This window comes from Solea senegalensis, linkage group LG13 (assembly GCF_019176455.1).
Source record: "Solea senegalensis isolate Sse05_10M linkage group LG13, IFAPA_SoseM_1, whole genome shotgun sequence".
Lineage (NCBI taxonomy): Eukaryota > Metazoa > Chordata > Actinopteri > Pleuronectiformes > Soleidae > Solea > Solea senegalensis.
This window is the reverse complement of record NC_058033.1, coordinates 21,525,164-21,538,541: the sequence shown is the minus strand read 5'-3', so window position 1 is coordinate 21,538,541 and position 13,378 is coordinate 21,525,164. Positions and strand designations below refer to the sequence as shown.

The window sequence follows — 13,378 nt, the reverse complement described above, 5'->3', positions numbered from 1 at the left end:
TGTGTGAGACTGGTGAACACATGTGCTGTGTGTGTGTGTGTGTGTTTGACTAAATGAAAGCAAAGTAAAAACACAACTTTCCTGTCAATGTAAAGTTGAAATGGTGAAGATTTTATTAAAGTCGTGTAAATCACGGTCTTTAGAGGAAGTCGCTGCTGTTGTTGATGCTTCTCTGTCATTTTAGTGGAGATTTAACGGGTTTGTGACTCCGCCTCTCGCCCTCGTGCAGGATAAAGTGCTAAAGAATTTATTTGCCTTCACTGTCATGACAATGAAAGCTGGTGGTGTTTAGTTGTTGTCTTGGTTTCCTGTTTTATTTTGAAATGTCAGGTAACTTGCTGCTTCCCCTTGTGTTTTCCCGCCAATCTGATTGCCTGCCCCGCCCTGATTGTTTCCACCTGTTCCCCATTAACGTGTGTGTATTATGGTCTGTGTCAGCCTTTGTCTGTTGCCAGTTTTATCTTGTCTTGTGGACCAGAGGACCAGAGGACCAGCAGACCACGGGACCACAGGACCACCGGACCACGTGCTACTGTCTCGTGAGGTTTTTGCACTTTTGTCAAACCCTTGTTTTTTCTAGTGTGATTTTGTTTGTTAGCTTTACCCTGTTTTTTGTTTCACTTTGAAAATAAGTTTGTTTGTTTTTTACTTTGTCTCCCGAGTCGTGCAGTTGGGTCCAGGTCCAAGTCCTTGTCCCGGTGTGACACTAGCAGTGGCTATGAGTTCATACGAGTGATGTCCCCAGATCCAGAAGTTCAGATCAATATTTCACACTTTGTAAATGCCAATCAAAGCTGTTAAACTATTACAATCCTGCTGTGCACTGAGCAATGCAACTGAAATGATGATAATTATTCCTTGTGACAGGAAACGTCGAGGAACGTAGAGGAAATAAAGCGAAACTGTGACGTCCGAGAGCGAAGAATGGCTGTGGGGTGAGTTGAACCCCTTCAAAAAGTTCATTCATTCATTATCTACCACTTTATCCAATCCCAGATAACATAGGGTGAAAGGCGGCGTCACCAGTCCATCACACGAGCAACCGTTCACTTTTTCACACCTTCATTTAGAGCATCCATTTAACCTCTGCATGTTTTTGAAGGAGTATTAAATGTATATAGTACATAGAAATAAATTAAAATGTATATCGTACATAGAAATGTATATTTGAGTACATGAACATGTAAGTCCACACAGAAAGACCCTGAGTCGAACCAGGATTTGAACCTTTGACCTTCTTGCAGTATGAACATAAATGTGCACGATGAGTGTGTTTGCGTGGATTTAATCGTAACCACATCAGATAAACAACTCTGTGGTTTACAGGAAAACAACCATGAAGCAAATGAAACATTAAATGTTAGTAATTACTGGTAAAGACCGACACACACGTATGATCCTGAGAGCCAAACAAAACAATGTTTCAGCATCAGATTTCTACAATTTATAGCTGCACACTAAGTGGTTTCAGGTCACAAAACGAGGGCTCAATTAAATGATCCCCCCAAAGACACTTAGTCTTAGTAAAGGTCAGCGGCTCGGTGAGATCAGCCTGCTAAATGGAAAAAGCATCAGTGAACTGTTGTAATGACGGGATATTCTCTGTGAGCTGAGATTAGTGGAGACGGTTTTCGGGGAACTCTCCGAGTCTCTGCCGTCCAAACTGTCCCTCGTGTCTCGTTATGAGCAGGCGCTCCATGGACGGCAGGAGGACAATTAAACTCGTCCTGTGCCAGAGCATGTTTTCACTCATCAGTGCAGCCAACGTTGACTCATAATTAAAAGTCTTTTACATCAATTCTGCACGTTGAGCTTCAAACGCAGCTCTGTGCTGCTCCTGACAGAGGTGACGCTCGCCCTGCAGCGCGTACGTGACCTCCGGTCTCTCTGCATCTGTTCTGAGTTCACATCACAAACACGGTCAGTACCGACGTGGAATTCTTAAAGTTAAAAATTAAATTAAAATGCAATTCATTTGTGGAATACACACACGTTAGAGACGTTAAACATCTTTAAGGTCTGAGTAGCTCATGTCGACACATAAAACCACTGAAGATTGATTATTAAAATATAGAGTGTATCACATTGAAATTGTAATATTTGTCAGAATTGGATCATTTCACAACGTCCTGAATATTTGTGCTAATGTTTGTTGTCAGGAACTTGTGTTTTGTCTCTGAGAGAGAAACAAAACTATGTGAATAATCACATCCACCTGGAAAAATAACAAAAACAAAACAGATTTCATAATTTAAGTGAAAAGTTCTGCCCGTCTGAATGTTTTATTTTGAACCTTTAAACAAACAAATAACTCATTTATTTTTCTTTTAAAGACGACGACTTTATGCCTTCAGGGTGACATCTGTGCCATTTCCTGTTTTATTTTGAAGTCTAACACTCATCTCTCGTTGCAGATACTTCCCGTCAGGTTTCCACACCCACTGGTTTGATGACAAGCCCCGCCCTCATGGCGTTCACCTGTGTTCAGCTCAGCACACCTGCAGTAACAGTTCCAGCATGTTTCCCTGGTCAGATGCTTGTTTTCTTTGACTCTCTGATTTTGAACTTTAACACGGGAGACAAAAAGTCCAATCTAACATGTGGTTATTACGGTAATTTGAAGCGCGCTGTTACAGGAAGTCGGAGAATCAGCGTATTTGTCGCCAGAAAGGAAAGAGTTGGGAAAACACGGCTGTAATTAATGTCCAAAAAGAGGCCAAAAAACATAGAAACTGAGACACAAACTCAAACAAATGTTACTTTAAATAGGTTTCATACTGTTCTTATTTCAAATTTAACACACAAAATCTGGTGTTCCTGTACAACTACAGTGTTAAAAATGTTAATGCACTATTTTAACATGCAGTGAATTGTAAATAACTGCCAGATATTGAAAGTTATTCTGGAAGAAACGGGACATTTTCTGGTCGTTTTTATGGCCAACGTGTGCTTATTACAGTAATTGGACTCACGCTGTTGCAGGAAGCAAACGAATCAGCATCTTTGTCACCAGAGACGAGAGAGAAGGAAAAACGTCTTTTTTTAAAAAAAAAGGTCCAGTTTTAGTCGTGTAAACACACTGTGTGTTTGAGTACAACACACACACACACACACACACAGAGAGAGAGCCAGCTGGATCCGTGCGACTGCTGCAAAACCATGTTTTAACCATGACTCTGAAAGTATGTGAGGGAGCGTCTGCTTGTGCTCAGCACACAGAGCACATGTTTCTGTCGCTCTTATTTTATTTATTTCCTGTGTGAATTTTCTACTCTCACTGTCAAATAAAGTTCAAACTTAATCAAATGTAAATAAATTATAATGTCATTTATTGTTATGTGAAAACCCTTTAACCCCAAACTCGGTCAGCGTAAATCAGATGATGGGATCAGCTTCTGTGGTTTTGGAGACGCTTCCACCACCTCTTTGGCTTTAAAAAAAAACTCTGTAACGCTGGATGACCTTAAAAGAATGTTCGTGTGGTTTCAGCGAACGACCGTAAACGTAGAATGATGTGGTCGACGAGTCAGAGACACAGACTCTTCTCTCAGAGGTGAGAAGGAGAAATAGACGGCAGATGTCGTCCAAGCAGGGGGTCGGACTCATCCCTCCCCGTCCACATGACTTATTACCTCTGTCTCTGTGAGACAGTGTTTCAGATAACACGTGAGACACAAGTCCAAAAACAAACTAAACACTGCAACATGTCAGTTACCTTGAATAGACGGGTTTAAAAGTTCACTACTCAACAAAATCTATGTTTTAACTTTGAAATGTCTCATATTCAATCTTAATCTGGTGGAGCGTGAACTGCAGATCAAGTCTAATAATCCTCATCCCCACCGCTTCATACCATAACAGTCTAAATGTCCTGTAACTAAGACTTTTAATATCTGCCAGTTATTTACATTTTACTGCATGTTGAAGTCGTGTATTAACAATTCAAAATGAAGAAAAACACGTGTGTGTGTGTGTAGTACACAAACAGCAGGTTTTGCATGTTAAATTTGAAATATAAACAGTAAAAAACATATTTAAACTAATATTTGTTTGTTGTCCAAAAAACTCTCATCTCTGGTGACAAAGCCGCTGATTAGTCTGCTTCCTGTAAGAGTGAGTGAAATTATTACATTACATATTACATGTCATTTAGCAGTCACTTTTATCCGACTTACAATGGAATTGAATACAATCAGCCAGGGGTGGAGTCGAACTTGAGACCAAACAGGGTACCGGTCTTAACCACTGAGCCACTCCACCCCCAAATTACCGTAATAACCACACGTTGGCCATAAAAGGACCAGAAAATGTCCTGTTTTTCAATATCTGCCAGTTATTTACAATTTACTGCATGTTAAAATAGTGTATTAACATTTTTAACACACATGTAGACCAGATTTTGTGTGTTAAATTTGAAATATGAACATTTGAATCTTTGTTAACTTTTGTTATTTGACTTGTTTTTGTAAACTTATGTAGAGGTTTCTCCAACTCTCTCCTCTCTGACAAAGACACCGATTGGCCGACTTCCTGTAACAGCGTGAGTTAAATTACCGTAATAACCACACGTCGACTTTGACGTGCAACTTCTCAGATTTTCAGAAACCGCTGGGATTTTTCCCGACAAACTTTCACGTAATTACGGTGATGCGAAATGTCATCTACGCCCGGTGTTAAATAACAACACAAAACTTTATTGTGTTATTGTCTTCTATAAGAACATAATCCCACATACAAGTATTGTAATATACGAACTAAAGTGAAGAAGCCACAAGGAAAAGGGTTTAGATTTGTGACTCAACAGCACTGAGTTAAAAAGTTAAAATACAATATGTCAAGATTTTTATTTCGCCCACAAATATGTGACATGACATAAAACTCTTGCTTTTAACTGTTCACATACATTTAATTGTGTCAATTTAATTTCACTTTAACTGGAGTTTACACACAAATGGAAAGTACTTTAAAGTTAAGATATAAAGAATAGTTTTTCAGTAGAAGACTTGCACAGATGCAAAGAGGCTAAAAGCTCCAGGTTTGTCCACACGTGTCTCTGAACCACCGCGACGCCGTCTCTCTGCGGTTTAAAGATCTCGACTTCATGTCTGTTAGTGCTTCAGCGACCACATCACACGTCCATCCACACACGGCCATGTGTGAGCAGCAGTCGTGTGTGGTGGCTGGTAATTGCCCAGGCGTCACCGAGTGGGTGTGTTTGTATGTATATATAATGTGTGTGTGTGTGTGTGTGCACTGTGTCTCCACGCTGTCTCGCAGTCTCCGCTCTCTTCAAGCTGCAGACAGTTTCCCATTAGACACTCCATTACTGTCACAGCATCAGAGGCAGAACCCTGCAGCGTGAGCGTGTTTCATCCATCAGAGGTGAACATTAAAGTTATTAATAATGTGTTCATAATGCGATAAAGACATCAGTGGGATGTAGTCGCCGTCATTTGTCTTCATACTGTTGCATCTCGAGTGGTTTCTCTCTAAACCCGACATACTGTACGTTCAAACGAGTATTTGAATGTATCGACTAATGCGACCACATCCCACCACACGAGGCTCCGTCTCCGTGGAGATCTCAGTGGGTCAGCAGCAGTTTGTGGTGTGCAGATATTTCAGCGTGCAGGAAATCCAGAAACCACTCCAGGAATGTTGAGTGATCACGCTCGACTCCGCTCGTCAGCCAAATCAAGCCCAGTGTTGAGGAACTTGGATTTCTTGGATTTCCTCTTCTATGTCAGTTTAGTCAGAAACATGAAGAGCTCTAACTGTGACAGGACAAACATGTTCTCTGGGTTTCACGGCAGGATTTACAAAAGAAGTGACGGAGCTGTGAGGCTTCTCTTCTGCAGCATGGTCTCATTTAAAAGACTCCATACACGCAGATAATGCTACGACTGCATGTTTGTTGGACGCTCGCTGGCCTCGGTGCTCAGAGTTGCATGTCAAAGCTTTACCGTGTGGTTATTACGGTAATTTCAGGAAGCCGGAGAATCTGCGTCTTTGTCACCAGAGAGGAGAGAGTGGGAAAAACACGTCCGTACTTAATGTCCAAAAATATGTTTTATACGTCATACTTTACATTTCAAATTTAACACGCAAATTGTAAATAACTTACAGCACATTTTCTGGACCTTTTTATGGTTAAAATAAGCAAAAAGGAGTTGAAACATAATCTGACCTGATTTAAACGACTGTCAACATTTGAAGCCTGTTATCATGGAATAAAGACAGCGGGGTTTCAGCGCGAGTGTCCATGGCGCGGCGTTGCTGATAGTTTTGACACTGACACGTGACCATGTGACGAGATGGTGGAGAATAATTAGTGGTGAGGACTCTCAGGAATGTCAGGAAGAAGAAAAGAGAGAAAGTGGCATGTTATGTTTGTGTGAGACAAACACTGCAGTGGTTTTAGGGAGCGAACGCTGCTTTACTGCCCTCTAAAGTAAAAACAGTCAAACACAGGCTGCTCAGAGGTGGTGTCGGGGGGGGCGGTGCAAATACACGCCCGCTTGAGGGCCTCATAAAGGCTTGTGCCGTCCCTGGTGCCCCCCCGCTCTTCAAACAGGGTTGATTTTTATTAAAAAAGAAAATATCCAAATGTCAGCAAGTGACTGGACGTCCGTCCTTCTCTCTGTTTTCCAGGTAAATCGTTATCAGACTAATTATCTAATCTGTTCTTCCTCTCTGCCTCACTTCTCCTGCAGCAAAACAGGAAGGCAGGATTAGAGCGACGCGCTGCGCCGAGATCCGGAGAGACCGGACGAGTTGCTGGGTGGAATGCACACACACACACACACACACACACACTCATGAGAGTGAGAGTCAATTTGAAAACACAGTCCACACAAACACACTTTCACTTAATATTCACCAAGATAAACACGCACCCACGTCGCCATTAAATCCATTAAGTGATCATTAGCAAACAAACACCACAAATAGCTCAGGGAGAGAGGAACTCAGTTTGTGGATCTAATAAAAACAAAATGAACGCAGCGAGGACGAGAAGCAAAGAGCCAAGAAAACAATGAGGGCCTGAAAGTGCAGCCAGGAAACACCGCAGCGACGTTTATGAGCGGCATTAAAGGTTCACAGCCCAGTCATTATGCGGAAGAGGTGCTTATTATGGGCCCCTGTTTTATATGGGAGGAAACAAACGGTCCCCTGTGACTCACATGTGAGCTGAAACTCAAAGATGCAAAACAACAAGTTCAAAAAAAAACACAAAAAGAAATTTAGCTGCAGTTTTTTTTTTTTTAGCCAAGAAAACACACAGAGTTATCTTGGACAGATATCTGTGACCTTGAGAGGCAGTAATTGAGCGGAAAGGGGATGTAAAACATCCGCTGGTGGGTTTAGGGTTTTGTGTGTGTCTGTGTGTGTGCACACAGACACACACAGACACACACAGCAGCAGCAGTGTTAGTCTCATGCTGGCCTCTCTCTGGCATTATCTCATAGCCTGAGCACTCCCGCTCCCTCTGAGCTCGGCCAGCTCCACGCACAGAAGCATTACGCGCATCTGCCTTGCATTAATCGGCGAATTATGGTAAAACTGCGCGTCAAAAGACATTAGTGAGGCGGCGTGGTGGTGGTGGAGTGAGTGCTGGGATTTACATGCACAATATAACCTCAAGCCTTTCCCTTTTTACGCATTTAAATAAACCGAGGTTAGAATAGTGTTGGAGTTTTCATCAGTTTTCCGTTTGATTTCGTTTTTAGAGTGCGTTTGCTGCTTTTTTATTTGTCGTAAATGCTTAGTTTTAGTTGTAATATGGAGAATTTGCCAGGTGCAAGAATTATTGTGTCGTAAAGATGCCATAGAACAAAATATTCATAATACAGTTAGTGTTTCAGATAAAAATCATACATAAATAACCCTCACAAGACACATCTACCGTGTTATAGTCGTATGTCCCACATTGTAAACAAAAACTCATTTAAAACCTTTTATTATGACTGAAAATAAAAATATATATATATATATATATATATGCTGATAGTTAGTTGTGGTATAAATAGGTTTAAAAACGGGGGGCCCCCCACTTCCAGCGTCTTTGCTGGGGGGGGCCCACCGTGACGCCTGTTGCCGTGGAGACGGTTACACCAGCAAATGTGCAGGCAGTGGAATGAACAGTTCACATGACCTCATCTCAGTGCAGGTGGTTTTCTTTACAAAGACGAGAGACGAGAGCCACTGACTCTCTGTTCATCAGCAGCTGATGAATATGTTCTACAGGTGTAGAATTATTAACCCTTTACATACTGGAGAAAATGTGTTATTTTCATGTCCATGAAAGTATCATATATGGTTCTTTCCCCCTGAAAAGAGTATATATGAGAATAAAGAAGAAAAACACTAATACTAATAGGAGAAGACAGAGTCACATGACCGGTTCTGTGCCCGGTAAAGGGTTAAGTTTGGACTGTTCAGGAAATATCAACAGTGTCTATATTTGAGTGAACTCACCTCAGAACTGAGCTTTTATTCCTGCAACTGTTGACTTGAACTTCAAAACATGAACTTTGATGCTTTTGTTGTATCGAAGATCAGAAAAGGAATCGTCTCAAACCCGTAATCTTCACCTCATCCTGAAGAGAGATGAAGCTCATTCCTTCATCACACACGTTTCTGCCAGGGTCTGTGATTCAGAGGCTGGTGCTTGTTGAATGAATGAATGAATGGATGAATGAATGTACACTGAAGATCTAAAATGAGCCAAAAGAATCACAGAGACACTTGATTGTTGCTTCATGTTGGACAACAGGGACGGTTCAAACTAAAGACATGCAGATAATGTTGTGTAAAGTTTATATGATGAAACTTGATCTGGTGCATGTTATGTAACATATTACTCACTGTAGGAGCCAGAGTTCAGTTAGTTTTAGTTCAGGGTTAAGTCGGCTGGTTGTTATCATGTCGTTTATGAACAGTGGAAGTAAATATTGTCGCTCTGTGGCTATTCTGATGTTATTTTCCTCTTTAGATAAAAGTGACCACAGACACTTTGTTATGTTTGACGGCTGTGACGATGAAGGGATTGGGAGATATGTAACAGTTTAGTTTAGAAGCTGTTTGTTATCTTACTGTTGGAATCTATAGATCCATTTTGAATTGAGGTCAGGGACTGGTGCGAGGGTCAGACTTGAGGTCGACTGGTTGTCAGATGTGTATGAGGGAGGGAGTGGCCGAGGGTGGGACTGGAGGGTCAGGGACTGGCATGGAAGGGATGAGGGTCAGGGACTGGCATGAGGGTCAGGGACTGTCAGGATTAGGGTTGGTCAGGAGTTGAGGGTGACTGGCAAGAGGGTCGGGACTTGGTCGAATGGTCAGGGGAGTTCGGGACTGGCAAGACGGGAAAGGGTCGGGAATGGGAATCAGGAGGGCCACGAGACAGGGACTTTGTTCGGAGTGCGAGGTGATGACCGGGTTGACTGGCGCAAGGTCAGGACGGTGTGAGGGTCAGGAGTGGCGCTCGGGACTGTGACGGTCAGGGACTGGATGCGAGGGGTCAGGGTCAGGGACTGGTGTGAGGGTCAGGGACTGGTGCGAGGGTCAGGGACTTGATGGTAGGGTCGGGACTGGCGCGGGAACTGGCGCGAGGGTCGGACAGGCGATGGTCGGGAGTGGCGCCTCGGGGACTGGCAAGAGGGTCGGGACTGGCAAGAGGGTCGGGAATGTCGGGAGTGGAACTTGGGAGGGTCAGGGGGAGGTCGGAGTGGCGCGAGGGTCGGGGACTGGCAGGGTCGGGACTGGCGCGCGGGAGGTGGCGGGGTCGGAGTGGTCAGGGTCGGGAGGCGGAGGGTCGGGAGTGGCCGAGGGTGGGGACTGGTGCGAGGGTCAGGGACTGGCAAGGGTCAGGGACAGGTCGGGACTGGGTGAGGGTCGGGAGGGGCGATGGTGGGAGTGGCGCGAGGGTCTGGGACTGGCAAGAGGGTCGGGACTGGCGGGTCAGGGTCAGGGACTGGTGGGAGGGTCAGGGAGGGCGGGGTGAGTCAGGGACTGGCGGGGTGGCGCTGAGGGGAGTGGCCCGAGGGTTGGGGACGCGAGGGTCGGATGGGCGCGAGGGTCGGGAGTGGCGCGAGGGTCGGGAGTGGCTGGGGGTCAGGGATGGGCAAGAGGGTCGGGACTGGCGCGAGGGTCGAGGACAGGGTCGGGAGTGGTGAGGACTGGCGAGGGGAGGTGGCGCGATGGTCGGGGACTGGGTGGGTTGACTGGTGTCAGGAGTCAGGGGAGGGGCGAGGTCGGAGGTGACGCTGAGGTCGAGGGTCAACTGGGTGTGAGGTCAGGGAAGGGACTGGGTGCGAGGGTCGAGGGGGACTGGCGCGATGGTCAGGGCCGGTCGGGACTGGCGCGAGGGTCGGACAGGTGGTCGCGAGGGTCGGGACTGGCGAGGGTCGGGAATGGCGCGAGGGTCGGGAGTGGCTCGAGGGTCGGGACTGGTGGAGGGTCAGGGACTGGCGCGAGGGTCGGGAGGGCGCAAGGGTCGGGACTGGTGTGGGAGGGCAGGGAGTGGCGAGGGTGGGGACTGGGTGAGGGTCGGGACTGGGCGCGAGGGTCAGGAGGTCAGGGACTGGTGAGGGTGGAGGGCGCGAGGGTCGGGTGGTCAGGGCGGGACTGGCTGGTAGCGATGGTCAGGAGTGGCCCGAGGGCTGGGGACTGGCGTGGTCGGGACTGGGCGAGGGTCGGGGAGTGGCGCGAGGGTCGGGAGTGGCTCGAGGGTCCAAGAGGGTCGGGACCGGGAGTGGTGGGAGGGTCAGGACTGCGCCAGGGTCGGGAGTGGTGAGAGTGATCAGGGACTGGCGATGGTCAGGAGTGGCTTATGGTCGGGACTGGCGCGATGGGTTGACTGGTGCAGGTCAGGAGGGTGAGGGGGAGTGGCGAGGGTCGGACTGGTGTGACGGTCAGGGACTGGTGCGAGGGTCAGGGACTGGTGAGGTCAGGACTGGTGCGAGGGTCAGGGACTGGTGTGAGGGTCAGGGACAGGGTCAGGGACTGGCTGGGGTCAGGAGGCCAGTCGGGACTGGCGCGAGGGTCGGGACAGGCGCGATGGTCAGAGTGGCGCGGTCGGGACTGGCAAGAGGGTCGGGACTGGCAAGAGGGTCGGGAGTGGCTCGAGGGTCGGAGGGTCAGGGACTGTGGGAGGGCGAGGGTCGGGGCCAGGGTCGGGAGTGGCGCGAGGGTCGGGAGTGGGCGCGAGGGTCGGGAGTGGCGCGAGGGTCGGGAGGGCGCGAGGGTCAGGACTGGTCAGGAGTGGCGCGAGGGTCGGGGACTGGCAAGAGGGTCGGGAGTGGATGGTCAGGAGTGGCGCAGGGTCTGGGACTGGCAAGAGGGTCGGGACTGGCGCGAGGGTCGGGAGTGGGGTCAGGGGACTGGTGGGAGGGTGGGGACTGGCGAGGGTCGGGAGTGGCGCAGGGTCGGGACTGGCGCAAGGGTCGGGAGTGGCGCGAGGGTCAGGGACTGGCGAGTGGTCAGGGGACTGTGGGCGATGGTCAGGAGTGGCCCGAGGGTTGGGGACTGGCGCGGGGTCGGGACTGGCGGGGGTCGGGAGTGGCGGAGGGTCGGGGGCTCAGGTCAGGGACTGGCAAGAGGGTCGGGACTGGCGCGAGGGTCGGGAGTGGTGGGAGGGTCAGGGACTGGCGCAGGGTCGGGGAGTGGTGAGAGTGATCAGGGACTGGCCGATGGTCAGGAGTGGCGTGATGGTCGGGACTGGCGATGGGTGGACTGGCGCAAGGTCAGGGACTGGGTGGTCAGGAGTGGAGGGTCGGGGACTGCGGTGACTGGAGGGTCGAGGTGAGGGTCAGGGACTGGGTGAGGGCCAGGACTGCGGTCAGGGAGCGGTCGGGACTGGCGGATGGTCGGGAGTGGCGCGAGGGTCGGGACTCGGTCGGACAGGCTGGTCGGGAGTGGCGAGGGTCGGGACTGGCAAGAGGGTCGGGAATGGCGCGAGGGTCGGGGAGGGAGGGTCGGGGAGGGCTGGGAGGGTCGGGGTGGCGGAGGGTGGGGGGGTCGGGACTGGCGCGAGGGTCGGGAGTGGCGAGGGTCGGGACTGGCGCAGGGTCGGGAGTGGCGCGAGGGTCGGGAGTCGAGGGTCAGGACTTGTGCGAGGGGACTGGCGGTCAGGAGTGGGCGAGGTGGACCGGGAGGGTCGGGAGTGGCGCGATGGTCAGGAGGGCGAGGGTCTGGGACTGGGCAAGAGGGTCGGGAGATTAGAGGGTCGGGTGGGAGGGTCGAGAGGTCAGGGACCGGTGGAGGGTCGGGAGTGGCTCGAGGGTAGAGGGGACTGGCGCGAGGGTCGGGAGTGGTGGGATGCAGGGTCGGGAGTGGCGCGAGGGTCGGGGAGGTGGTGGAGAGTGGTCAGGGCACGATGGTCGGGGACTGGCGCGATGGTCGGAGAGTGGCCCGAGGGTCGGGGACTGGCGCGAGGGTCGGGGACTGGCCCTGTCATGACTGCGTTCAGTCCTAGTTTAATGTTTTTTTTGTTCGATTTGAACCGAGGATGTTTCTGTTGACTCAGATCAGGAGCAGTTTCAGCCTCAGTGTCTTTTTCTTTCTCTCTTCTGCAGCAACTGAAGAGCAGAAAGTGTGTTGTGTTGTGTGTTGTGTGTTGTGTTCGGTGAGGCCTGTGTGTGTGTTTGAAATAAGAGTTTATTCATGTTTCTCACTCATCAGGACAAACACAGTGTCTCTGTGTAACCGCTGAATGTTCCTCGTGGTCTCGTCTAACTCCTCCCTCCTCATTTCTCAGATATTTCTGTGATGAACAAACTTTCTCTGCTTTCTAAAGGTTTGTGTTTGTCAGCACTTGTGGTTCAGAGAGGCTCCTTCTCTCTCTCACTCTCATCCTTTGTTCATCTGTAATTACAGCGGGAAGGAGAAATTAAAAAGTGCAGAAAACACAAACATTTCAAGTCACTTATTGTTGTGTTATATTATATTATATTATCTTATATTATATTATAACCCAGACTCCAAAAATGCTTTCATGTGGCACCATCAATTTTCTTTTTGGAGACAATGCTGCGATGCCTTGAGGCAAAGATTTTTATTTATTTTAGCCCCAACATGATGTTTTTTATTTGTTTACAGGGCACTGACTGTAACTTATGCTGCTGTAACTCATTTTACACATGTTTTATTTTCATGTAGAAAGTCGAGATCCATGAAAGAATCAGAGTTTGTTCCTGTGCTAAAGAAACTAAAGAAAATAGAAGTGAAAGGAACATTATTTTACAATATGTTAGACATTTTATTCCCAGTCCTTGTCCTCTGTGATCCAGAAGACAGAAGTCTCTCTCTCTCTCTGTCTCTCTCTCTGTCTCTCTCTGTCTCTCTCTGTCTCTCTCTGTCTCTCTCTGTCTCTCTCTC

The 13,378-nt window shown here is 48.2% G+C and overlaps 1 long non-coding RNA gene across 3 annotated transcripts; it reads left to right on the top strand.

The window, feature by feature from the left end:
* Positions 1-496: 496 nt before the first annotated feature.
* On the top strand, positions 497-2,802 carry LOC122780231. 3 transcript variants are annotated; one of them, XR_006361672.1, is made up of 4 exons: positions 497-539; positions 663-777; positions 868-935; positions 2,415-2,802. It is a non-coding gene; the product is annotated as an uncharacterized LOC122780231 (long non-coding RNA). The 3 variants fall into 3 exon arrangements; XR_006361671.1 differs by having other exon boundaries at positions 497-544; XR_006361673.1 differs by having other exon boundaries at positions 516-539; positions 671-777.
* The last annotated feature ends 10,576 nt before the right edge of the window (positions 2,803-13,378 follow it).